Source organism: Drosophila suzukii, chromosome 3 (genome assembly GCF_043229965.1).
Source record: "Drosophila suzukii chromosome 3, CBGP_Dsuzu_IsoJpt1.0, whole genome shotgun sequence".
Lineage (NCBI taxonomy): Eukaryota > Metazoa > Arthropoda > Insecta > Diptera > Drosophilidae > Drosophila > Drosophila suzukii.
Genome location: NC_092082.1, coordinates 26,949,284 through 26,974,861, shown reverse-complemented (window position 1 = coordinate 26,974,861; position 25,578 = coordinate 26,949,284). Strand labels below are relative to the sequence as shown.

Below are 25,578 nucleotides of genomic sequence, written 5' to 3'. Positions count from 1 at the left end.
CAGCGACTTTGACAGTTCAACTCGCTTACTAGCACTGAGGTATTTATTTAAATTGAACTCTTTTTCAAGTTGTTCCAACTGTGACGCATTGTAGGCTTGGCGAGGTTTTCTGTCAGTAAACGGTTTTCTAAATGGTTTTTCTTTTGAAAAAAAGATAGGTATTTATCGAATTCTTAGAATTATTAATGGAGTTGTATTTAATACCTTGAAAGTTAATGGAGTTTGTCATGTAGGGATGAAAAATATTTCTTGCGCAGCATATAAAAGGGATGTCATTCATTTCATCTAATGCACAAGAAAACTGATGGTAGTATTCCTCATTTGAAGCAATATTATTTAAAAACGGTGTTTCTGTATATTGATTTCTATGAATAAATTTGAAGTTCTCCATTCCTTGAACAGTGCCTAAAAGTACATAAGAATTCAAATAATTTATAATTGGAAAATACAAAATCTGGATTTCTTATACACGTCACTCGTAGAGTAAAAGGGTATACTAGATATGTCTACCCGTCTGTGCGTATGAACACTTAGATCTCAGAATTCATAAGAGCTATAATGTAGGCTCTTGCCATGCAGGCTCTTCGGCTTTCTGCGCAGCGCAAGTTTCTTTCAGCAGGGTGCCACGCCCACTCTATGGCCTACAACCGCCCAAAACTGAGGCTCCTACAGTTTTCAGGCTCGAATAAAAATTGCAAATGCGCTTGGAATGACACCTCCATTGCTAAGATCCGATGCTCCGTTCAAAAGTTATTCCAAAATCAAGATTTTATGGGACTACTCAAAATGAAAATTTTGTTCTGTTTGTCAGATTGTTAGTTTGTAATTTATAGTTTGTGTGCTTGTCCCCAAACGTTCTTTTATCGTCCCAAAAAGTGTAGATCGTGGTAAGTAGCTGCGTCTCAAAAACTTTAGAGTACCCACTTTTGGAAAGACCCGCTAGTTTAGCGGGAAATCAGCCACAAATAGCTCGTAACTTTGTAAGTAGCTTGTCTGTTGGCTAAGATAGTTTTCGGCCCAAAAAGTAAAAAAAAAATTGTGTCAATTAGCTTAGGCCGCTTAAGTGTTAAAGTTCCAACCCCTAGGGGGTAAGTGTTGTGAGAAAGGCCGAGAAAAATATGTTTTCTGAAGGCCCTTTATTGCCCATAATGGGTGGCCCCTTGCCATATTTGCCGAATTTTTCGAGGTCCCTCAAAAGCCAGAATTCAGCGAAAAAGTTGGGAGAAAGGAGGCTGACAACCGTCCCATAGGGTCATAAAATTTTATGAAATATCATACATATGTTGTAGATTTCACAGCAACCGATGTAAAATTAGGCTAGCGCAGTTCTTGGGTCGCCAAGCCATGACAATGGCATGACAAAAAAAATAATCTAAAATCAAATATTGGCAAAATCTCTTTTTTGAGCGTTAAGCGGAAAATTGAAATATATTTAAAAGCAAGCGAACTACGATTCATCACTGCTCAAAAACAGGCACGCATTAAGCACCTTTTTAGGCACTGCCGATGTTGCGATGGCTCTGCCGTCGTTGCGTTCGGCTTTGGCGTCGAATGCGTGATGATTGTGTGCCAGTGTTAAGTGGTGGAACTGCAGGCTATTGACGAGACTAATAAATTTCAGGTAAAATATTTTGTCTAGTTCGAAAACTGTACGAGCCACAGTTTTTGACGGTTTGTGGGGGTTAGCTTGGGCGTAAAACACTAGCGTTACAAACTTGCCTTGCGTACAAAGCTAAGCAATCCAAATCTGATTTCCAAACTCTCTAGCTCTTATAGTTTCCGAGATCACGGCTTTCACACGGACAGACGGCCAAACGGCCTACCTGTTACATACTTTTTCCCGAAAACAATTTACCCTTTTACTCTACGAGCGCCACCTATCGTTCATTCCTATGGGCTGCTTACTAAATTTTACCGACACGCCACATAGCGTGAAACATAGGTGGCGCTTCGGTGTTGCATGAATATATCTCCATCCCTCTCGCCCTCTATTGAATTGCAAATTATTTATTTTGTTTGCCTACAATTTTTTCATGAATGGTGTGTCGAGCGGCAGTTTTTCTAGATGTCTACATCTACATCTCCCTCTCCATCTCTCCCCTAAGTCTCCGCTCCGCTCTTGAGCGCCCAAGTTAAGTAGACTTAAGCAGTGACATTTCCAAGTGTAACAACTAACACCCACGCACGTCGTGTTAAGAGACCCCAAAGTACCCCGTGTCTTTCATACCTTTTTTTTGCGATTTCACTTAATTTCAGCGATCGAGCCACCCCGCCCCAACATTTTGGTCCAGTCGAAGCCTATTTCGACTAACTTTCTCTATAGTTAAATGCAACGGCATTTAATATATGTATTTTAATTCCGTTATTTGTGCGTGACAATATTCCACAAACACACACACACAGTTGTGCACTTTAAACAATTCCAGTAGATATTCCAGTGCTACTATTCAAGTCATATATTCTGCAAACATATTTTAATTCCAATTGTGTGTAAAATATAACTCAGCCATAGCCGATTCAAAAATTTTCCTTAGGAATTGCACTCTTTATTATACCCGGTACTCGTAGAGTCGGAAAGTATGTAACAGACAGAAGGAAGCGTTTCCGAGCCCATAAAGTATATATATTCTTGATCAGGATCACTAGCCGAGTCGGTCTAGCCATGTCCGGATGAACGCTGAGATCTCGGAAACTATAAGAGCTAGGCTTCTTACGCAGCGCAAGTTTGTTTCAGCAATGCGCCACGCCCACTCCTACGCCCACAAACCGCCCAAAACTGTGGCTCCTACAGTTTTGATGCTAGAATAAAAATGTTAACTGAAATGTATTGTTCTTATCATTACCTATCGATTGACCAAAAAAAAGTTTGCCACGCCCACTCTAACGCGCACAAACCGCCCAAACCTGTGACGCCCACAGTTTTCACGCTAGATAAAAATTAAAATGCATTGGTCTCGTCAATAGATATCGATTGATCCAAAAAAAAATTTGTCACGCCCACTCTAACGCCCACCAACAGCCCAAACATGTGACGCCCACAGTTTTCATGCTAGATAAAAAATGTTAACTGAAATGTATTAGTCTCGTCAATACCTATCGATTGATTAAAAAATTTACCACGCCCACTCTAACGCCCATAACGCTTAAATCTGTCAACCGCCGGTAGGTGGCGTATTTTAATCTCGCTTTGCTGCTTGCATATCTCCATTTCCCTTTGGTCCCTTTAACTGAGTAAAGGGTATCTGATAGTCGAGATACTCGACTATAGCGTTCTTCCTTGTTTTTTAATGTGTTCCAGAAATTTATATATTTATATTTATATTTACTAAAATATTTTAATACAGTCCACTTTAACTACTATTTCTAATACAGTCCACTCCAACTACTTTTCTTGACGTACAATTACGCCTAAATTATTTTTAAAGTTTAGAACTAAGTTACAATATCCACAAATTTCCTCCAGCAAATCGTCTGTAATTAAATTGTGCAGGTGACATACAAACGCACCGACAAACATAAGCGAAGTCTTCACAATTCCCGCAACGTTTTTCCGCTATTCCCACCATACATATGTACACTAAACATACATACGTACATCGACGTAACTGAGTAAAGGGTATCTGATAGTCGAGATACTCGACTATAGCGTTCTTCCTTGTTTTTTAATGTGTTCCAGAAATTTAAATATTTATATTTATATTTACTAAAATATTTTAATACAGTCCACTTTAACTACTATTTCTAATACAGTCCACTCCAACTACTTTTCTTGACGTACAATTACGCCTAAATTATTTTTAAAGTTTAGAACTAAGTTACAATATCCACAAATTTCCTCCAGCAAATCGTCTGTAATTAAATTGTGCAGGTGACATACAAACGCACCGACAAACATAAGCGAAGTCTTCACAATTCCCGCAACGTTTTTCCGCTATTCCCACCATACATATGTACACTAAACATACATACGTACATCGACATTTTCTTGGGCGTGAGAAACGCAATCGCAGACATAGAAAATGACAATCGAACCATAGATAATTAAAATACATGCAGGATAAAATGCTATTTTTCAAGACATAAAAAATAATTCTTATTAGTTGCTAGGTAGGATAATATTATTGATTTTAAAATGGGCAGTAAGTCTGTAGTAGAAATTAGGTGATATAATCAATATAGTCAATACAAACTACTCTAAAAGGTTGTCGCATATCATAATTGGAACTACAATGATTTTAGACTAGTGGAATATGTTTTCTAGTGAATCTTTTTGGCACATTAAAGTGCAGGCGACAGAGTAACTCGGGACTCTCCACCTCACCATGAATAGGAATCCGAATGAACATGGTACCTAGCATAGTTCTACGGTTGGCTAATGAGGGCAAGTTTATTTAAAGAAGTCTGCTAGAGTAAGACGGTAGTATTAGGCTTGAATTTTAGTTAAGTCCCCATAAAGCAAATATCAGAAAGTTTTTTGTACAGGCGCAATACGGACTATATATACCCCGTATTGCGGGCACAAGAAGAGACCGCAGTATTCAAGAATTGGTCGGAGAAATGATATTAACAAGGTTTTTGTGACGTAGGGGTCATAAAATTCCTTGGACCACATTTTTATAAATCCAAGCATACCCCTGGCTTTATTCACTATGGTAGTTTTGTGGAGAAAAAATTTAAGTTTGGGATCTATACAGACACCAAGGTCATCAACCTGCGTTATCCAGTCCAACTCATAACCACTAAGAGTATAATCGGTGTAGTAGGGGTTTACACGAAAAAATGTCATTACTTTGCACTTAGAGCCATTTAATAATAATTTATTATCTTTTCACCAAGTTTAAAATGCATCGAGATCAGATTGCGCGGGCTCATTATATTGCTGGCACATCCTAACATCATCAGCGTACATAAGTACATGTAACCTTGTTAGGACTAGAGGAAGACCATTAAAGAATAATATAAAAAGGACGGGACCAAAGTGACCTCCTTGTGGTACACCTAAAGTAACTTGGATAAGGAAAGAAAGAGATTTTAGAAATGACACTTTGTATCCTGTCATTTAAATAACTTGAGATCCACTTAAGGAGATCATACGCAGGACGCTCATTAGTCAGATTTCAGACCTAGATGGGGTTGATTTGCAGACTCAAAAGCTTTACTGAAATCAGTGTAAATCTGAAAATTTTCCTTGAATCCATTTATCACAAATGAAGTAAACTCCAAAAGGTTCGTAGTAGTTGGCCTACGTTTTGTAAGTCCGGGTTGGCGTGCGGAAATAAGAGACCTACAACTATGTTGCAAATGGGGTCTAATAATCTTTTCAAACAGCATCGGTATTGCTGATAGCTTTGAGATACCTCTGTAGTTACAATTTCAGTTCAATTTGCTCCCCTTTTTATAAAGTGGGATTACATACGACACTTTCCATTTATGTTTCCATTTAACGTTATTGCAGAGGTTCTGACTATACAAACACAATCTAGACTGCAAAATAGCATACATCGAGTAAACGTCCTAGCATATTCCGAACATGGCTTACATGAAATAACGGAATATCAAGCAATCCATCAAGATAAAGATGCTGCGCTGAGGGTTATACTAGATATTCTTTAGGCATATTAAAGTCACATAATACTATTAACTGATCCCTATCTGATAGTTTATTTGTGATAGTCTGGATAGCGGACAGGTGATTCGCATATATAGGGAGTTCAAATGACGGCAGAATATTGGCACAGGTTATGTATATAAAACTACCGCGAAGAGATAGTTTTAAGCCCAGAAATTCGATGTCATTTCTTTCCTTAATAATTAGTTAATCAAATGTTAATTCTGAGTCAAAAGCAATCAAAACTGCACTTCCACCTCGGGTCGGGCTGTCAAGCCTATAAGTTGTGTACTTACTTCGGAATTAAGAATATCCGCCTTTAACCAGGATTCTGTAAATACAGTAAGGTGGGTAGAGAAGGAAAAACTATAAGTGTACAAATTAGTCAGCTTTCTATGTAAACCTCTTGTATTCCAATAGGAAAGTAGTTGGAAGGAACATCGTTTTTTGGAACAGAAGAAAAAGAATAGGGCGCTGTGGACGGCTCTTTAGAGGAACTTCCTACTTCCTTTGAACGAATTTTCTTTTTTTTAGCTTAGTACTCTTTAACAAAAATGTCTACAGGCCAAAATTTGGTCAGGCACACAGTTTCAAAATGAGCATCAGGAATACCAATCTCAAGTGATGACATATTCCTAGCATATTACAATATAAATTGTTAATCCTTTACGTCACCAACCTACATTTTTCTACGGATATAGGCCGAAATATCCAGAGATGAAAGGTCAGAATTAAGCTGTTAAACAAATATTTGTTTTTGCTGCGGTACACAGGTTATTGGTTTTGGTACCACGCATGTGACGGGTTTTGGTACTACAGTATTCATTTATACTGCGGATTCATTGTTTTATTATTAGCCTCAGATTCCCCGGGTATCTCAGGCGACAAAATATCGCAAACTGCACATTCGGGAACCGAATTTTGTTTAGCCTTCGACCTTAGTACCATTATTGCGGTAGCAGAGATCAATGGAGCGCAAGCAAAGGTACATTTTTTTTTAATCAATGGGTCCGAAAGTCACGATCTGCTTACAGCAGTTTCTCCGGAATATTAAGACCTGTAATGATGGTTAATTTTTAATGACGTCGGAGTATAATACCTCTACAAGTTTTTGAAATTCAGATGAATATGACTAGAGCTTTAGTATTGCACTAGTTGCTGTTGTTACTTTCCTTCCGATTCCAGGTACTTCAATCGGTAACCGCAAAATGATATCGCAAATCTTCCATTCTCCTTGAAATAAGATTCGCCTGAGATCCCGAATCTATGACATCGCGACATGTTACCAGTTTACCGGTCGGCTCCTCGAATGATATTTTGGCGGTCGCGAGCAAAACATATTCTCTGGGATTGTCGTAGCCTGTGGTGGTTTTTTTGCCGTAACATTGTAAAATTGAATGCTGTCGTCTCGGAAACTATAGCTCTCTAGAGAGTTGAAATTTCAGATTTAGATTCCTTATTTCACGCAGCGCAAGTTTGTTTGGGCCTTAGATTACTGTGTTACACAGTCACATATTATAGATGGCTAAATGTGGTTCATTATGTACTAATTCCACAAATAAGTCGTGAGACCGGGGCCAATCTAGATATTCGCCATCAAACTCAGAAATACTGATTGGCAGGTGAGGCCCGTTTTCTTCATATAAGGTCTTTGCTCGGGGCTGCAGCTGATACAACTCTGTGTAAACTGGGCATCAACTCGCTCTTTCCACCACTCAACCGAAAGCGTCTGATAAGTCTCTCTCTCTCCTTCTGACTGTCTAAAGTTCTCTCAAAGAGCACTACAATTCGAACTCCAGCTATCGCAGAAGCTGCTAGCGCGCGACAAAAACTACGTTTTCCCGACGGGATCTCCGCGAAAAATGGCATTTATTTGAATAGCTATTTAGCGTATAAAGTGATACACAGTCGCACTTAACAAATAAAGACAGCCCATCGTGCACATACATATGAACACTATTTGGTTAATTTGAAGTCGCGCAGCTTTCTCGTCTGCGCGCTTCCGCTAGTTCCGTTATCTGGTGTTGGGCAGTCCTCTTTGCCTAGGTGAGAGAGCCGTTGCAGCTGGCGAATTTAGCATTGATAGAGGAATTGGCATCGCAAGCGATTTAACGGAATTTATAAACTGGTTAGTAGCAAACCAATGGACACAAAAATAATTCACTCTCAATTTTAGTGTTCCTCAATCGAGCCTGAAATTAGTAAATGGCTGATGGGAATAATCCAACTCAGGGTAGCGGATCTGGTATCCTCCCAGCCACACCAGCAACGCAAGGAGAAGCTTCGGGAGAAGTGCTTAACACTTCTCGGACACCATCTACAGCTGATTTTCTTGAACTCAAGATCACTGCCATCTTCAATAGACTTGAGTCCTTAAGCTTGAAAATTTACATAGGGCAGTTGCGGTCGATGGGTTCAGCCGGAATCCCTCAACAAGATGGAGCCTTTTTTTGGCATCGCTCAATCTAGCTTGGAGGAACAGGATTTTAATTCCATGCCTCAATTGAAACATCCTAAATTCGCCGGGGTTTACACTGATTGGGCCAGTTTCTACTCTATGTTTGTAGCAGTCCTTTATAAGGATGCAGAGTTGACTTCAATCGAAATGTTTCAGCACTGGCTCTCCTATTTATCTGGTACAGCATTGGAGAAGGTAAGTTCGTTGGAAATTAAGGATGCAAATTAACAAGATGCATTACATACTCTAAATAAACGATTTGACATAAACGTCTTACTATACAGGCTCATATAAGAAATATATTTGGCCTCGAGCGACTGGACTCTTCGGTTGCAATGTTGCGGGCTTGCACAGATTACACTAAGGAGGAAATTTCTGGGTGCGATCTGGTTCACGCCTTACTTCAGAAACTCGACAAAGCCACGCAAGCCAAGTGGTAGGACCCGGCATCGAGTCAGGAGCTACCATCGTGGAAGAAATTGTCCACCTTTTTTGGAAAGTAGATGTCGCACAAAGGAAAATGCACGCGATGCAAAGCAATCCGTGGCAAATTAGCGGGTCTGGAAGGGCCGTGAGTACAAAGCAAGAAAACCATTTGCAACAGCTGAAACGGCGTAACGCGTATGTTGTCACAGCGCAGATCATATGATATGCTCATCACAAGGAAACGAAAAGGTTTTCATTATGCATTAACAGTCAAAAAAGGTCAGTCATGCGAGAGACTGTTCGTCAGGTCTTTGTCATGTCTGTCAATCGAAGCACCACACGCTTCTCCATTATAGACAATCAGTTCAGGAGCCTTGTCTATCGGAAAATCAGATACCAGACTCAAGTCATATGATTCCTCAACGTAGTTCCATTATGGTCGTCTCGTTATTTCCATCGCCATCGCCTTGTATCTCAATATTCGGTTGAGCCGGTGCTTCTCGGCACTGCCGTTGTCCTAATTAAGAACCGCGCAGGTACTTATGTATCCTGTTGCACGCTGTTAGACTCAAGACCTTAAGTTCATTTAATTACAACTCGCTTCGCCAATTAACTTCAACTAAGAAAAACCAAATGGTTGACCGCAATAACTGGCATTGGAGATAATAGCTTTTCAACAGAAGGATACTTGATTGAACTCGTCGTATAGTTTCGCATAACAAAATTTTACAAATAGCATTCAGGACTTCGGAACTTCGAGAATAACTGATCCACAACCTATTCACGCGCTTGCCACTGACTCGTGGAACATCCCGTCGAACGTACAGCTCGCTGATCCCTTCTTCATCGTGTCGCAGCGCATTGATCTACTGATATGCGCTAATATGTTCTTCAAGTTGCTATGTGTTGGTCAGATACAGTTAGCTCCTGGATTGCCTTTGTTGCTAAAAAGCCCATATAGGTTGGATTTTTGTCTGGTGGCCCCATAACATTCGTCATTCATCGCAACGGGTTCGTCGCTCGGTTTGGGAAATAGAACACGTCCCTAACCAAGTTGCAGGGATGTCTAAGGAGCAGCTCTAGTGCGCAGAACATTTTAATAGGAATTATACTCGTCTTCCATCTGGTAAATATTCGGCTGAGACTTATCCGCAAGCCAAAAGGCGTTTGGAAAACCTCGAGTGGAAATTTAATAGGAATCGCTAGTGTCTAGTTTGGAGGTACATTTACGTAAATATTTTCCTCCGCAACATACCGTTCTTAAAGAAGTTTGCACGTCCACTAAGTGAGGGTAGCATTTGATGGATCGGCAAAAAGTCTCGGCTCTTGTTATATTAACTTATTTTATCGAGACCTACAATCCAAGCCAGTCTTTTTGATTCATAAGGGATTAACCAGCATCGTTTTTAGCTATACGAGCGATGCGCCAGCTAGCAGTTGACGAAGCTGATTCCAACCCTTTATGCTCCACCGTGGTTCTACGAGATTTTTATGTAGACGATATTTTTTCGGGGGCAATTCTGTGCCAGAAGTCTTAGAGGCCATGCATAATACTACTAGTCTTCTTAAGCTTGGAAATTTTTTAATATGAAAGTGGTGCACCAATTCATGTGATGTTTTGCGACATATTCCCGAATCGAAAAGGAACAGATTTTGAAATTTGATGATGGAACGAACGTAAAAAAACTCTTGGACTAGTTAGGGAGCAACATCGAACAAGGTTTTTGTTCACGTTTGCCAGTCGCATTGGATCTGGAAGGCATAAAAAACGCTCAGTTTTGTCAGCAATAGTATGGTGCTACGATCCCCTTGGTTTTGTCGGTTCCACTATAACAAAGGCAAAATTAATCTTACAAAGGATGTGGAGAGCCAAGTTGCAATGGGATGAAAGTTTGCCGCAATCGTTGGAGACAGCGTGGTCTGGGTTTTGCAAGGAAGTCTCTGAGGTTGGATACGGTGAATTTGCTCGCTATGCTATGCAGTTAGGAGCAATCGTAGAGGTACATGCCTTCTGTGACGCCAGTCTGCTTGGGCGTCACCTGCATTTATGCGACGATCAGTTAAGAAAGGCGAAATCTGGCGAAATATGTGCCCACATTCTTGAATCCGGCAGACATGCATAAGCTCTCTTTTCTGCAAGAGGAGAAGATCAAGTGGCCCAAGTCTAGCTTCCAGAAAAAATGCTTCCTGAGATTCGCTACAAATTAGCGACCTCAGTCATTGCTTGCACTTGTTCGGTGGCAGTATTGGCTGATTGGCGGCCTCAAGACTGTATCGCGTGCGCCATTTTCGAGGTGCACGCGTAGAAAGGACCGCAATAATCTACACCAGTAACTAAAAATGCTGCCTGCACACGGTCTTTCAGCAGATCAGCCATGATATGTTTAATAAGACGAGGTGGACATTTACAACAAAGCCTCAAGACTGTATCGCGTGCGCCATTTTCGAAGTGCACGCGATACAGTCTTGAGTTCGTAGCAAGACACCACAAAGGTGGACAGCACAAGGATGAAGACTATCTTCATTAAAATGGAGTCTAGCAAGAGTCGTCGAAGTGATTTCCGGAGCCGATGATGTCGTTAGAGTTGCTATTCTACTTGCTTCATCCGGCTCAACAAAAAGAGCGGTTACCAAGACTTGCGTCCTTCCCGTTCAATGCAATGTTGAAAACCCAGACCTTTCAGTGGAGGATGTTCGGAGCTGCAGCTGATACAGCTATCTGTAAATAGCGCATCAACACCTTCTTTCTATCACTCAACCGAAAGCGTCTGTTAAGTCTCTCTCTCTCTCCTTCTGACTGTCTAAAGTTCTCTCACAGAGCAGTTGCAATTCGAACTCCAGCTATCGCAGAAGCTGCTATCGCGCGATAAAGGATATTCTACGGTTCATCACAAATACAATTTTTAAAACTAACGAAAAGAAAGAAGACATTTAAATAGAGTGTGTTAGTTTATTAATTAATTGTTGACGAAGAAGCTCGGCAGCTTAGAACAGTCTGAAATCGACTTACTTCTTTTCGGCGTTGGCCCCTGCCCCAGGCGTGTTATCGAGATCATCATGGGCCTGCCTCAATAGTTCCTATTGGGCCTCTATGTGTCGTTGTAGATCGGGGGTGATAGCTTGCGCATTTGACGACAGATTTAGAGATGATTCCAATTTGTGGCATCGCCTCTGTGGTTAACGAAAAACGATGTCGATCAATGAATTCTCTGATTGACTAACGGGACCTTTGGGTTGTTCTGGATTCGTCGTAACTTTTTTGGTGACCCAATACTGATATTTCTTTACTAGCTCCTTTAATCCTGTTAGTCTTCAGGCATATTTTTATTTTATTGCTGGACTACTTCATTGTCTAATAGTCGATTGTGTAAGCCGACTATTGTGTGACTTCCTTCCTCTATGAATGAACTTGACATGTGGGAAGTTAAAACTCATGTTTGGGAGACGAAGATTCCTGTGAGGCCAAATGAAGTGGTTTTCCTGTAAGGCTGAACGGTGTTCGGTATCCGTTGAAGCTCGATAAGCTTTGGTTCCTAACTTGAGTGGTCGGTACTGTGAAGCTGAATGCAACTGATTATTCTGTGGAGTTGTGTATCCTCTGATGCTGGATAAGCTATGATTCCCAGGGCGGGTGGATATAGTGTGGGCTAAACTGTACATCTCACCAGTTAGAGGTTCAGTTTCGAGCTGGAAGGGGCTTAATAAAGTGTGATCCTTTGTTGGTAAAGGATCACGTCGGGGTCACCAATGTTTGTGCCTAACCGAAGTAGACACTACTGGGTCAAGCAGCGGGACAACGGGGTAATGAGCACTTTCCGCAGGCACGGGGACGCTTTGATGACAAGGCGATGATCGCGTCGCGGCATTGTTAACGATGGATACTACGACGCCGGACCACGGGCGAGGGGGGAACTATGCTAGCGAAGGTTAGCTGCTAGTTGAGATAGTGTAGTAATACGAGCCCTATTCCCGAGGTAGAAAGAAGAATTGCGGAGCTATAAGTTGCGTTGATAGCTGACTTATTCTTAAAAAGATCAATTCGTTATAGACTTCTTGGAACACGGAAGTTTAGTGTACACTAAATATGGTCAGTGAATTTTGGTTATGTTAACAGTTTGCGTAGTATGCTCCGCTGACACTGTAGAATATGTAGACCGCTTGGTAGGTAAAGGTACCGTCCAGTCGCACGGTGGGTACGTGAGACGTCCAGTCATGGGTAGAGAATAAATATAATGTGCTGATCAGCACCTCTCATAAGCAATGGGTGCAAGTGGGCGTCTGGTACTGTTCCCATCTTGGCTATAGCTTGGTTTATTTGGTGCTGGTCATGTTAAGTAACATTTGTAACAAACAGTTGTTGTTATATTCTTAATCGCAAGCTTTAATTGCAAAGCACTGCAATTTCGTGTATATACTGCCACTCAAGTGGGCATTACTGCAAAAGCTTAAGCGTGCTGTCGGTTTAGGTGTTATTTCAACGGCTCTGATTCCAATTAAAGACAAGTGAAAACAACTTCATCTTGTTTGACCACTACTAGACTCATGCAAGGAGGTCCGTTTTATTACAGAGGGAACAGCAACGCAGTTTTTCGAGGTCTTAACTCTCTTCTGTTTGGAAATATTTTCACAGTCTTACCGGTTTTATTATATTCCTTTGGCGGACAATTTTTATTATTTCAAGTACGATCCATGTAACGCTTTATTTCCCGGTCATCGTTGAATAAGATACAGCTGTTTGATCGGGAGCCTGATGTTTTACAGTCGCTTTACGAAATTTTCAGCTTGTCCCTTTGTTGAAGGATGTCCAGGAGCTGTTAAACTATGCCGTACGCCATTATTCAACGTGAAGGGTTTGAATTCATCTGACGTGAACTGGAGACCGTTGTCGTTCACCAAAACTGCTTGTAAGACGTATCTGCAAAATAAATCTCTCAACATTCTTATCGTAAAAGATTAAGTCATCTCCAGGCATCAAAATCTCAAGTAACACTTGCATTCTTATTTCGGTGAAAGTTTATATTTGATTTTCCCAAAAAATGTATCGAATTCAAATAAAAGTTCACTTGCCCTGCTCCTGAAACTAGAAAAGTCCTTACTGGGTTTTTTGTATAGGGACCCATCCTTGATTGCATCCGAAACTATCAATAATAACAGATTTTTTCTGTGAAAAAATCCAAAAAAAATTTTTGACGACGTTATCAGATTGAAGAAATTGAACATTGTGTAGTATGCATGTATCATTGTAGCGAGTACCCACTGTACCAATGCCAACATTGTGTTACAGTGTACTTAAGCAAATGCAAAAGTCCCGGCCGTTAAACTCGTGTGGCCAACCGAAATATGATCGCTCCTCAGAGCCCAACTTATTGGAAGTGCTAGTGTCAGCGTATTACAATAGCCTGAGTGCAGACACATACAACGCATGCATATACAACTTTTCTCGCGCTCTCGTTGCTATCAGCCAAATACATTTGTGATACATACATGTATGCATACATACATTGATAAAGACATGACGGCCGCTGCCAATGCTTGCAGGCAGGGCTGCCGCGAATAGCTAGTTGTAAGACACTCTAATTCGGAAAGTCAATGAATAAAGCTCTTGCCTCGGCCGATGGCCACTCAAACCAATTTAATTATTTATCTGTGCTCGACAGGTAATAATAATATGATATGATTTCAATTAATACAATAGGTATTGTCTAGTCTTTGGCCTTCTTCATATGTGACCTTTTACACACTCAAAAAGCTTTAAAACATGCTAAAATGACTGCCCACTTCTGTACCCGTGCCCTTGACCTTTAAGTTAAACTTTTTGTGCCGAATTCAACTATTTTACGAATTAATAAATATTATATAGAATAAGTAATGGCACGAAGCTCCGTATTATTTGACCATAATTTTTATAATGTTATACTTAAAAACTTTTTTATACTTTTTTGTGTATTTAGACGCAGTTTGGCCAATTATAAATTATCTAGAACGTTTTTCCACTATTGAAGTTATATCGTCTTGATTTACAGCTCCTCCTTTCAAGCCCTGAAACAAACTTTCCATAACCCTTTAAAAAAAAGTTTTGATACCAAAAAGGTATTTGTTTGAAATTTCGTAATCCTATATATTTGATCAAGGTATCAAGAGCTGGGACGTTCATCCAAGGGCAACTGGTTATAGCCGTTAGATAGATCCAGATAGATCCTAATAGCGTTCCTCAAGCAGAACTGTTTACATTTTCTAAAACACCCTGCTCAACAAACAAACGTAGTTCTTGCTCAATCCTTGCTCAATATAGGCCTATCCTATAAATAAGATCGTAACTCTTATTTCAATACATCGAAATATTCATTTTTAATTTTCTCTTCGATGATTAATAGCGGATCTTGCACATTGATATTATTTATTTGCCATAATTCGAAATTAAAAGTAAAGGTGGACTCAACGTGTTTGTAACTCTACAGTTCGGACTACTCACAAACAACTTCATTATTACCTCCGTTGAAATCTACATACGAAGTATAACAATTCCGTAATGGTTTCTTGGAGAGTGGTCTATCATACATCGTTTTCGGAATTAAAGGGCGTAAAGCACCTGTATCACAAGCGTAACGGCGCCTGCAGCGACTGACGAACCTAAGCTCAGCCTGAAAGCCTACTTATATAGTACCCGCTTAACCAAAGCTTGACCTAGTGTGGCCACCTGTGTCGTCTATTCGATATTTCGATATTTTTGAACAGCTGAGCCAGGGTGGTCTTGGAAAGTTCTAGTTTTGACACCTGTCGGTCGTCATATGATATATATTTTAGCCAAAAGCCTCGCTGGTATCCAGCCGATTTCGGTTAAGTTCTCCTTATTTTAACCTGCAAGAGAAACGTACGTGCAAGCAGCTCAAAATTTTAATTTCAATTAAAAGACTAAAAGTCCGAAATATATATTTTTTGAGTGGCATCGAGTATTTTTGAGAGGCATCCAGTATTCAAAGTGGTGTTTAGCACTCAGTGTGGCTGCCAGCTATAAAAGCTAGCCAGCGAATAAAGCTTAAAGTATTTTTTAAAATTCCGGTTGAAAAACCCAGCCAGTGCTGCCACAAGTTGCCACCAAAGGCGCATCTTATTGATTCGGCCAATTTACTGGAGGATTTACCACCTCAAGAAGGCCAAATCAAATCTCGGGGCCCAATCGTCAGGTTGGCCCGCGAGGAATGATTTGGAGAGATTAGTGCCCTGAAGTACCCCTATCTACTATCTACCTATCTACGGGTCATGTAGTGCCTTTCAAGAAGTGCAGTTTTACTTAGAGCGGATCCGATGGCAGTTTAATTCAATTATATAACCTGTCCCGATGCCGAGTTTTAAGGGGTGCGCGTATCCGTCTGGGAGGTTTCCGAGTGGAATATCGCTGCCGCAGATTTAGAGATTTATACCCGTTTATTTTGTAAAAGCGCCGCGTGTGTGAACGGCCTTAACCTAGCATGGCACACTAGCCAACCGGGTTTAACCTTAACGGAGATAAAAACTCTCTTTCGTATTGGATCAGTCCTAGCCCTGTTATATAACCAAAGCGCTTTGAGAAACCGAATTTAAGAATTAATGTGAAAAGAAAATCAATGAAATCAAAGATATGTAAAGCATAAAACAAACAATAATTTTTCGTAAAGCCTCAAGTGGCAACGCCATGTAAAGCGATAGTTATATTTGACAAATTGAAAGAAAAAAACCAGTCAATCGGGTTAAAAGAGAAAATGCATGCCGAAAAGCTGTTACTTAATTTAAGAAGAGCAAGATTTTTTTTAAGTTTATATGAAAAATTTGATTACATTTAGATTACAGCCAACCCATCCCGTCCGGAGATCGATCTTCAACGTTGGTGGAAATGCTGTGAGTCACGCTAACTAACACATATATAGTAAAGTAAACGAAACTTATTTAAACATAAACCCCGATCAAAAAAAATTAATTAATTAAAATCCTATGCGTTATTTGCATTCTCTTTGAACAATTTGCAATTTTCATATGAAGTTACATATAAATTACGATCGCCTATTATTAACTCTTAAAGTCCCTAATGGCCTGAAAACATGAACTGATAAATTTAGAGATTCCCTTGAAGAAGTTTTTAGAGAGAAAAATAATACAGGCAAGCTAAAACTGTCGCAAACTATTTCTTTAAGTTAAAATTTATATCCTGTAAATACACATTGTTATAACACGAATATTATCTTCCTATGCCTCATTGTCCAAATACCCTATGTTCTTTTTATAAAAATTAAATATGACTTGTATCGCTATCTACGGAAAATTAATAAGCTTTTCGAACAGAAATAAAACCATGGATCTATAAATAACTTTGAACTGAACTAGCTGATGATTTCTCGATCGTAGGGTATCAAAGGGGTCACCGAAGCCATGCTTTAAGGTGGTGATCATAGGTTGGGAGGGCCATACGCGACCACAATACCATCCGTGGATTCGCATAGCTAACTTTCTCCAAAACTTTTCTGTCCCTATAATACTTATCCTTGAATTTACTTATCGATCTCTTCCGGTTTCAGTTTACCATTCTCTCTTGTCGCTAGCACGCTTATTTCTGATCTAAATAATAATAATGTGTAGCCAGTAGGCTATAGACATCCACCCCCAAAGCCGACGAGCGAGTGCCGGACCCTAATAGCGTGCCCCGCAACTGCAGACTCCCGATTTTATCCACAGCATCCAACTGTTACACGCTACGCAAGCAACATTTATATTAACACCGTCAGTATTCACGGAGAGAAAATACACTCCACCAGAAGGCACACTATCATCGTTTTTATAAGATTGAAAATTTATTACGTAAGATACAGTTTCTTGTTGATTATACCCGTTACTCGTTGATCAGGATCACTAGCCGAGTCGATCTAGCCATGTCCGTCTGTCCTGATGAACGCTGAGATCTCGGAAACTATAAGAGCTAGGCTATTGAGATTTGGTGTGCAGATTCCTGAGCTTCTTACACAGCGCAAGTTTGTTTCAGCAATGTGCCACGCCCACTCTAAGGCCCATAACGCTTAAATCTGTATAGCGCCGGTAGGTGGCGCATTTTAATCTCGCTTTGCTGCTTGCATATCTCCATTTAGCTGAGTAACGGTACTCGAGGTACTCGACTATAGCGTTCTTCCTTGTTTTTATTTACAAACGCTCAAATATTGGACTAGGTAAATAAATTGGTTTACAACAAATGCTTCTAAAAACTGCCAGACTTACAATTCAGCGTCAACCGCCTTAATTGCGCATACCACTCTACAAAAGTTCCACTACCACCTATCGAAAATCAAGCGCTTGTTGTGTCATTGTCCTGATAAGGATCTACAAATTTTTGTGAACTATGTTTGTACAGGCGACTAGGGACTGTGCATAACATTCATTTCAAAGGCGTTGCTTTCTTCGAATTTTCGTATGTTAAATTTTGCTTACTGAAATGATTGTCCATTTTTCTCTTCAGGACATCAAATAATTCATTGCTTGGAGAAATCACTGGAATGGCAGGTGTTTGATAAAATGTAGGAGTTGAGGTTGGAGGCGCCGTCTTAGCATGTTTCTCTTTTCTTTAATGTGGTTAAAGCATTATTTGTGTCTAATGTATGTGTGGGATTGGTTTTTCCTATTTAAATAGAAAGTCCCACTATTTTTATACCCGTTACTCGTAGAGTAAAAGGGTATACTAGATTCGTCGTAGAGTATGTAACAGGCAGAAGGAAGCGTTTCCGACCCCATCAAGTATATATATTCTTGATCAGGATCACTTGCTGAGTCGATCTAGCCATGTCCGTCTGTCCGTCTGTCCGACTGTCCGTCTGTCTGTCCGTCCGGCTGAACGCTGAGATCTCGGTAACTAAGAGCTAGGCTATTGGGATTTGGCATGCAGATTCCTGAGCTTCTTACGCAGCGCAAGTTTGTTTCACCTGCGTGCCAAGCCCACAAACCGCCCAAGATTGCGGCTCCTACAGTTTTAATGCTAGAATAAAAATTTTAACTGAAATGCATTGTTCTCATCAATACCTAATAAAAGTTTGCCACGCCCACAAACCGCCCACAAACCGCCCACAAACATCAAAAAAACGTAAATATAAACGCGGATATCTCGAAAACTATCAAAAATAGAGAATTGAGAATTCAGATTTAGATTCCATGGCCTTGTACGCGGCGCAAGCGTGTTACGCGAATATGCAACGCCCACTCTAATGCCCACAAACCGCCCAAGTTTATGGCGCCCACAATTTTCATTACCTATTGATTGACGCAAACAAAAGTTTGCAACGCCCACTCTAACGCCCATAACGCTTAAATCTGTCTACCGCCCACATAACCTTATATTAAGATCGCGGGTAGGTGGCGCATTTCAATCTCGCTTTGCTGCTTGCATATCTCCATTTCCATCTGATAGTCGAGGAACTCGACTATAGCGTTCTTCCTTGTTAGTTTTATTTAGTATAGTTTTAATAAGTAATTTGGGCAATCATTTTAGCTATTTGAATTAAGATAAATCAGATTAAACAGCGTTTTTTGATACTTTAATCGTTTCGCAAATGTATCCCCGTCGTCCCCCAAGGATATTTGTATCCGTGGTTTCATGTATTCGGCGCAAGAGGTGGTGTATCCTGGTCCGTCGGAAGATAGCGATTACTTTACAACATCATAAATGTCCCTGGGTTTGACTTTTGTAACTCGATGTTACCCAAGTTTTAAGGCTTTAACTTAACCCACCACCAATTTTAGTGCGTTTGATTACCTGCTGAGCATGGTTTACAAACTTGTACCACTTGCTGGGGTCATCTACAAAGAGTTTGGACAGTACGGATACAATTGTAGCGTTGAGGCTTGCTCGTTTGCTGTCAAAACTTCACTTGTTACCGCATGAAGATCAATAACCTCGTTTTAACAATACTTTATGATCTCGTCTAAAGTGAACGCCTCGGTCGGATATTTATTCAACACGATTGCCAAATATTGCGCTCTGATGTTAATAATGTTAATTTCGTAGGACACAGCCAAGAAAATCACAGCAAGAATGTGCTCGTATATTTGTGAGTTTATTCGAGAGGCCCCAAAAAATCGATGTGGAATGTTTGAATTGACTCCATTTTTTGGGCAATAGATTGAACCCTCCTTCTTTTTTGCCCAAGCTTGCGGCTTGGTAAAACACGCTGAAGGCAGGATTTTATCTAACGTTCAGTCTTGTCTGTCAGTTTAGGAATGCCTCCTGGTGTACAAATTAAGTTTCTCACTAGTGAATTGATTAAAAAAATTTATTTTTATTTTTAACAATCACTTATTCACTATTACAATTTTACAATAGGTCGAACTTATTTAATTCACTGCTCTTGTATTTATTCTCGAATATTTGTTCTGCTCGATTCGGATCTCAAAAACGGACTGCCTGCTCTCTAGTTCAATGATCAATAATCAAACCTCGGCTTAAGAGATTTTATCCCCAAAAATTGATAAAGAGAATGACTCAAGAGAGTCGGAAAATAGGATGATGCAATTTGCCAATTAAATTCGAAGTCCAATCTTGGCCGGAAATTGGTGTTTACATTAGCGGAGTTTAGGGACCGCTTTGGGGATCTTTTTGTTTACGTTAGCGGACTCGGGACTCGCTTTGGGGATCTTTTGTTTACGTTAGCGGACTCAGGGCTCGCTTGGGTCTCCGATTGTTTACAATATCGGTTTGGATGTTTACAGCATCCGTTTGATTCGGACTGCGTGAAATTGATCTGGGTGGGAATGATTTGGAGGCCTGCTTGGCAGAAATAGCTGACCACGGATTTATCTCGGGTCTGTCAGAGTTCTTTGGAAATTAGCTCTCGGCTCAAAGTTGTTTATAAATTGGGTAAGAGCCCCTAAATAATGTGTCATATAACTCCCCCCATTCTAAATTGAATCGTCCCGATTCATTGGAACTGTTGGGTATATTGAATGTAATTGATTGGTTAATTCGACAATGATATTTTCTTCTAGGGTATTTTCATTGTCGGGTGTATTATTTATCTCAATATCGGAAATATTGCTTTCTGGTTCGATTTCTATACGAATTTGCCATGGTTTGAATATTAAAAATTTTCTGAATTTGATTATAATCATAATAATTAAATATATTAATGCTAATATGATTAATATTAACTTAACTGGTATTTGAGTTTGTTTAATTTGAATAAATGGATTTAGTACGTTAATATTATCAAATGAGAGTTCCGAATCATTAGATATAATATATTCGGATATTAAAAAATCTGTATATTTTCGAGCTGTGATGTATTCCAATATCTTATTGTCTACATTGGTGTAGGAAATATTATTAATTTTAGAGGTGCCATTAAATGTAATTAAATATGACCCATTTAAATGAGTGTCATTAACTGTATTTTCTCCATTTACAAAAATGGCTCCATCTTGGATTACATCTACTTTTTTATTTTTTTCTCTGATTTTGTTACAAAAAGATTTTTCTCCATTTAGTAATCTGGTGAAACAAGAACCTTCTGGGTTAAGTGTGCAATAATTGTTAAATATTTCTGTCTTAAAATTAGACATTACATAGTACTTATTTCTACATTTTGCGACGTGATTATCAATTAATAATTTTCCATCATCATGTGAAATGGATCTTGAATTGTAAACGTCACAGCGATCGGTAATAATAGGGTATTTTATGTAAATTATAATAAGATCTTGATGCAAAGCGATTTTAAATTCAGATATATCTAAAAGGTCTGTTATAACTACAGGTCTATTTTCGTGTTTATAAATTTCTTGTATATCGTCGTTGTTTAGAATTTTAGTATTAAATACATCGATTTTGGCGAGTGTAATTGTGTCCATTAAATTCATAAGATCGTAAGTAAGCAAACGCAGACGATATTTTCTAAGCGGAATTTCTTGATCTTTAAAGGCTGTTTTGAATTCTTCAGATAAAGATTTTATCTCCTTAAATATTTTAGAATTAATAACGTATTGATCGTTATTATTTTGTATTAAATCATCGATTTTATTTTGAACAGTTATGAAATCATCATGATCTGGTGTTCCCGCTATCCATTTCCAAATAGTGCCTATTTCATTAATGCCTCTTTTCGATCTACTGGGTATAATTTGGGAGATAAGTATTTGGATAATTTTTAAATCGTGGGATATTTCCCAAAGAAAATTGTTGCTGTCGTGACTCTTCAGAAATTCTGTTTCAAGATTAATTATATCTCTATAAAGACTTATATTAGTTATATGAAATAAATCTGCGTATGATTCATAAATAAGAACATCTTTGGTATCCTTGTAAAGAAGGAAATCATGGTTCGTGTAATCCATAATTTCGGATTTGGCTGTAGCTACCAGCAGTAATAAGTACATTATTGAAATCATTATCTGTAATTTGAAACAAATTATTTTATATTATCTTTATGAATCGTACGGTTTCTGTTATTTATAATAACTTTATTAGGGAGATTTTCCTTAACTACTTGTTTTTTGTATCTAGAATTTAGCTTGTTTCTTTCCCCGTGTTTCTTTTCGTAAATTACCTCTCCTACGTGATAATTCTTATTTTGTCTATCTTTATTGTGGGAATGCAACATTTTCTCTTGAGCTTGTTGCAATAATTTGGGCATATCTTCGTGTTTGATTTTATTAAATAGTATGTCAAAAGGTCGTTGGTTGGTTATGAGTGAATTGTTAGATTATATTTTTGTGCTGCTTTAATAATAATTTCGGAATAATCAACTAAATTAAGCTCCTCTTTAATGCAGCGAGCAATTTCTGTTAAAGTAGAGTGTGCCCTTTCTATTTGTCCGTTGGACGTACTATGTCGAGGATCTGCAAAGAATAGAGATATCCCATTTCTTTGAGCAAAGGATTTGAATTGGGATGAAGAGAAACTTGGTTCGTTATCTATCATCAAAGATTTGGCTAATGGAAATTGTTGTAAAATTTCTGAAACTTTATTTTCTATATTTAGTTTGTTAGGGATTTCTTTTACGACCAAATATTTCGAATAGGAATCTATACAAGTAATGAATATAAGATTTTGGGCGTAATATATGTCAAGATGCAAATTTTCACCTTCTCTTTCTGGAATAGGCGCTTGACCGATAGGAATCTGTACTGGGTGTCTGTTGTATTTGTTTTGATTGCAGATTGTGCAATTCTTTATAAATTCCTTAAGCTTTTTGTATAAATTAGGCCAATAATAGAGTCTAGTTATTTGCTTATAATTTTCATCAAGCCCTCTATGAGCTCTACAATGAGTTTCTGTGATAATCGCGGATCTGTCTTCAGCGTCTTCGACATCCTGGACAAATGTCTTAGTGTATAAAAATGTATTTATAAAATTGTCTTTAAGTGGTTTTTGAATTCTATAAAAATCTTCTAGAGTACAGTGAACTCCTATTGTTATATTGGGTGGAATATATTCTCTTAATATTGATATTAAATTTTCTGGAGTATCATACTCTATTATATGTCTAGTATTTCCGAATACATTAATCGACTCATGTATTGTATACCTCCCCGTTGCTATTAGCAATTGTTGCTTAAATTGGTTTAAGGGTTTTCGGGTTTCTTGTATAACATTCTCAAAACTACTCTCTGCTGAATGCTGAGTATTTTGATCTGAGACCGATTCATTACTTTCCGTTAAGTTATTAATTTGTATCCTTGATAAAGCGTCCGCAACAACATTTGTTGCTCCTGGCTTATAAATTATTTTGGGTGAATAGCTTTCAATAAAAGAATACCATCTTTTCATTTCGATATTTGGATTTTTTTGAGAAATGGAAAATGAAAGAGGTTGGTGATCGGTATAGATCTCGATGTTGTTAACCCCATATAAGTAATTACGAAGGTTTTTAAAAGCCCATACTATGGCTAAAAGTTCCTTTTTATTTGTCGCGTATAATTGTTCAGTTTTGGTTAGAGTTTTTGAAATAAATGTGATTGGTTTTCCTTCCTGAGAAAGAACCGCACCAATTGCTAAGTCAGACGCGTCAGTTGTTAGGGTAAATTTTTTATTATAGTCCGGTTGTACTAGTTCTACTTGTGCAATTAAATTTTCTTTGAGCTCGTTAAAAGCTCTTACAGCTGAATCGTCAAACTGTATTAAAGTTTTACGTGATGCTTTTTTAGATACTTTGCCGTTTTGGCCTTCTAAATATTTTGTTAATGGTTTAGCTATCTTTGCGTAATTTTGCACAAATTTTCTGTAATATCCTGTAAGGCCTAGGAAGCTTCTAAGCTCTCGAATATTTTTAGGGATCGGATATTTTACAATTGTTGAAATTTTTTCGGGATCGGTTTTGATCACATTGTGAGAAACAACGTAACCGAGAAAGTTTGTTTCTAATTTAAAGAACTTTGATTTTTCAATCGAAATTTTCATGTTTGCGTTCAGCAAAATTTTAATAATGACAATTAGGTCTTTGTAATGTTGCTCAATTGTTTTTGAAAATATGATTATGTCATCCATATAAACATGACATGTTTTACCCACTTGTTCTCTCAAAATATCGTCCATCGCTCGTTGGAATATTCTAGGAGCGTTTGTCAAACCGAAAGGCATTCTTAGGAATTCGTATTTCCCATTATTTATTGAAAATGAGGTTTTTTGTATGTCAGGTTCGTTCATGAGAATCTGATGAAATCCAGATTCCAAGTCAATTGTTGAAAAGTATTTGGCTTTTCCGAGATTTGATAAAATCACTGAAGGGTCCTGCATTGGATACCTATCAGGTATAGTATTTTCATTTAGTTTTTTATAGTCAATTACGAGTCTTAGTTTCGGAGTTCCATCTTCATTGAAACCCTTTTTTGGTACCACTAGTACTGGGGAATTATAAGGACTTCTACTTGGCCTTATAATTTCTTCTTTTAGCATTCGACTTATTTCAGAATTTACAAAATCTGAAGCTGATAAAGCATAAGGGTATTGTTTGCTGTAAATGGCCCTATCATTTACGGTGTTTATTTCACCGCGTATATCTGTCCTAAAAGGAATCTGCATATTTATTTTTGAATGCTCTTCATTTATAATATTTAATATTTCATTCTCCAGATCTTTTCTTTGATCTGCAGATGATATTTTTATGTTGTTTATTTTTTAATTGTCGGATAGTTCAACGACGGCGTGTTCAGAATTTTTCAATTCCAAACTTTTATTTTTGTCGGATATTTCAACGACGGCGTGTTCAGAATTTTTCAATTCCAAACTTTTATTTTTGTCGGATATTTCAACGACGGCGTGTTCGGAATTTTTAAATTCCAAACTTTTATTTTTGTCGGATATTTCAACGACGGCGTGTTCAGGATTTGTATATCCCAAACTAAATTCGCTTTGATTACCCATTTCAGATTCGGATCTGATTTGAGCCTTTTCATCAAAGTATTTTTTTAATATAAATTCTTTTAATGGAAGAATGGTGTTTTCTTCTGTTAAAGAATGTTGGTTTAAATTATTTCCGTTGTCATAATTTAATTTCTCTTCTATTCCGTTATATTTAATAACTCCCTTAGCTGTATCAATCACAGCTCCTATTTTTTTCAATAGGTTATAGCCGATCAGTAGATCTGAGTCTAGCCCTTCTATTTCATAAAAAGTATACCGTGTATCCAAAATAGTTATTATATGATAATATTTAATTATTGAATATCCATTCACTGTGGATACTCTTTTGTATATTGGAAGCTCATTCTTATTTTTGTAAACTCCAGTTCTAATATAACACGAGGTTGCCCCAGTGTCAATTAATATTTTTAATTTTTTATTTATTTTCGGGTCATTTCTAAATAAGTAGGGTAAGCCTACTCCTGACTTTTGTCTAAAAAATGGTTCTCCTCAATGTTGTTTAGTCTCATTGTCTTGTTAGCCGGTTGGTTAACAGTTCCAGTTGGTACCCTTTTATTTTGGGCTTGTTCTTGCTGAGTATTCTGGGTCTCAAACTTTTTTGTTTGATCCCACTTGTTTTGGCTATAATTATTATTTTGATATTTATTATAGTTTTGATTATAGCCGTTGTTAGCCCTATTCTGAACCTGGATAGACTCGTCTACTTCCATTGGTTCTGGC

General features: G+C 38.4%; 1 long non-coding RNA gene across 1 annotated transcript in view; it reads right to left on the bottom strand.

Annotated features, from left to right (window-relative positions):
- Window positions 1-204: 204 nt before the first annotated feature.
- LOC139353065 (uncharacterized) overlaps window positions 205-25,578 on the bottom strand; it is a 108,152-nt gene continuing 82,778 nt past the window's right edge. The window contains exon 2 of the long non-coding RNA XR_011604195.1: window positions 205-405. This is a non-coding gene — a long non-coding RNA (uncharacterized lncRNA). The remainder of the gene's footprint in view (window positions 406-25,578) is intronic.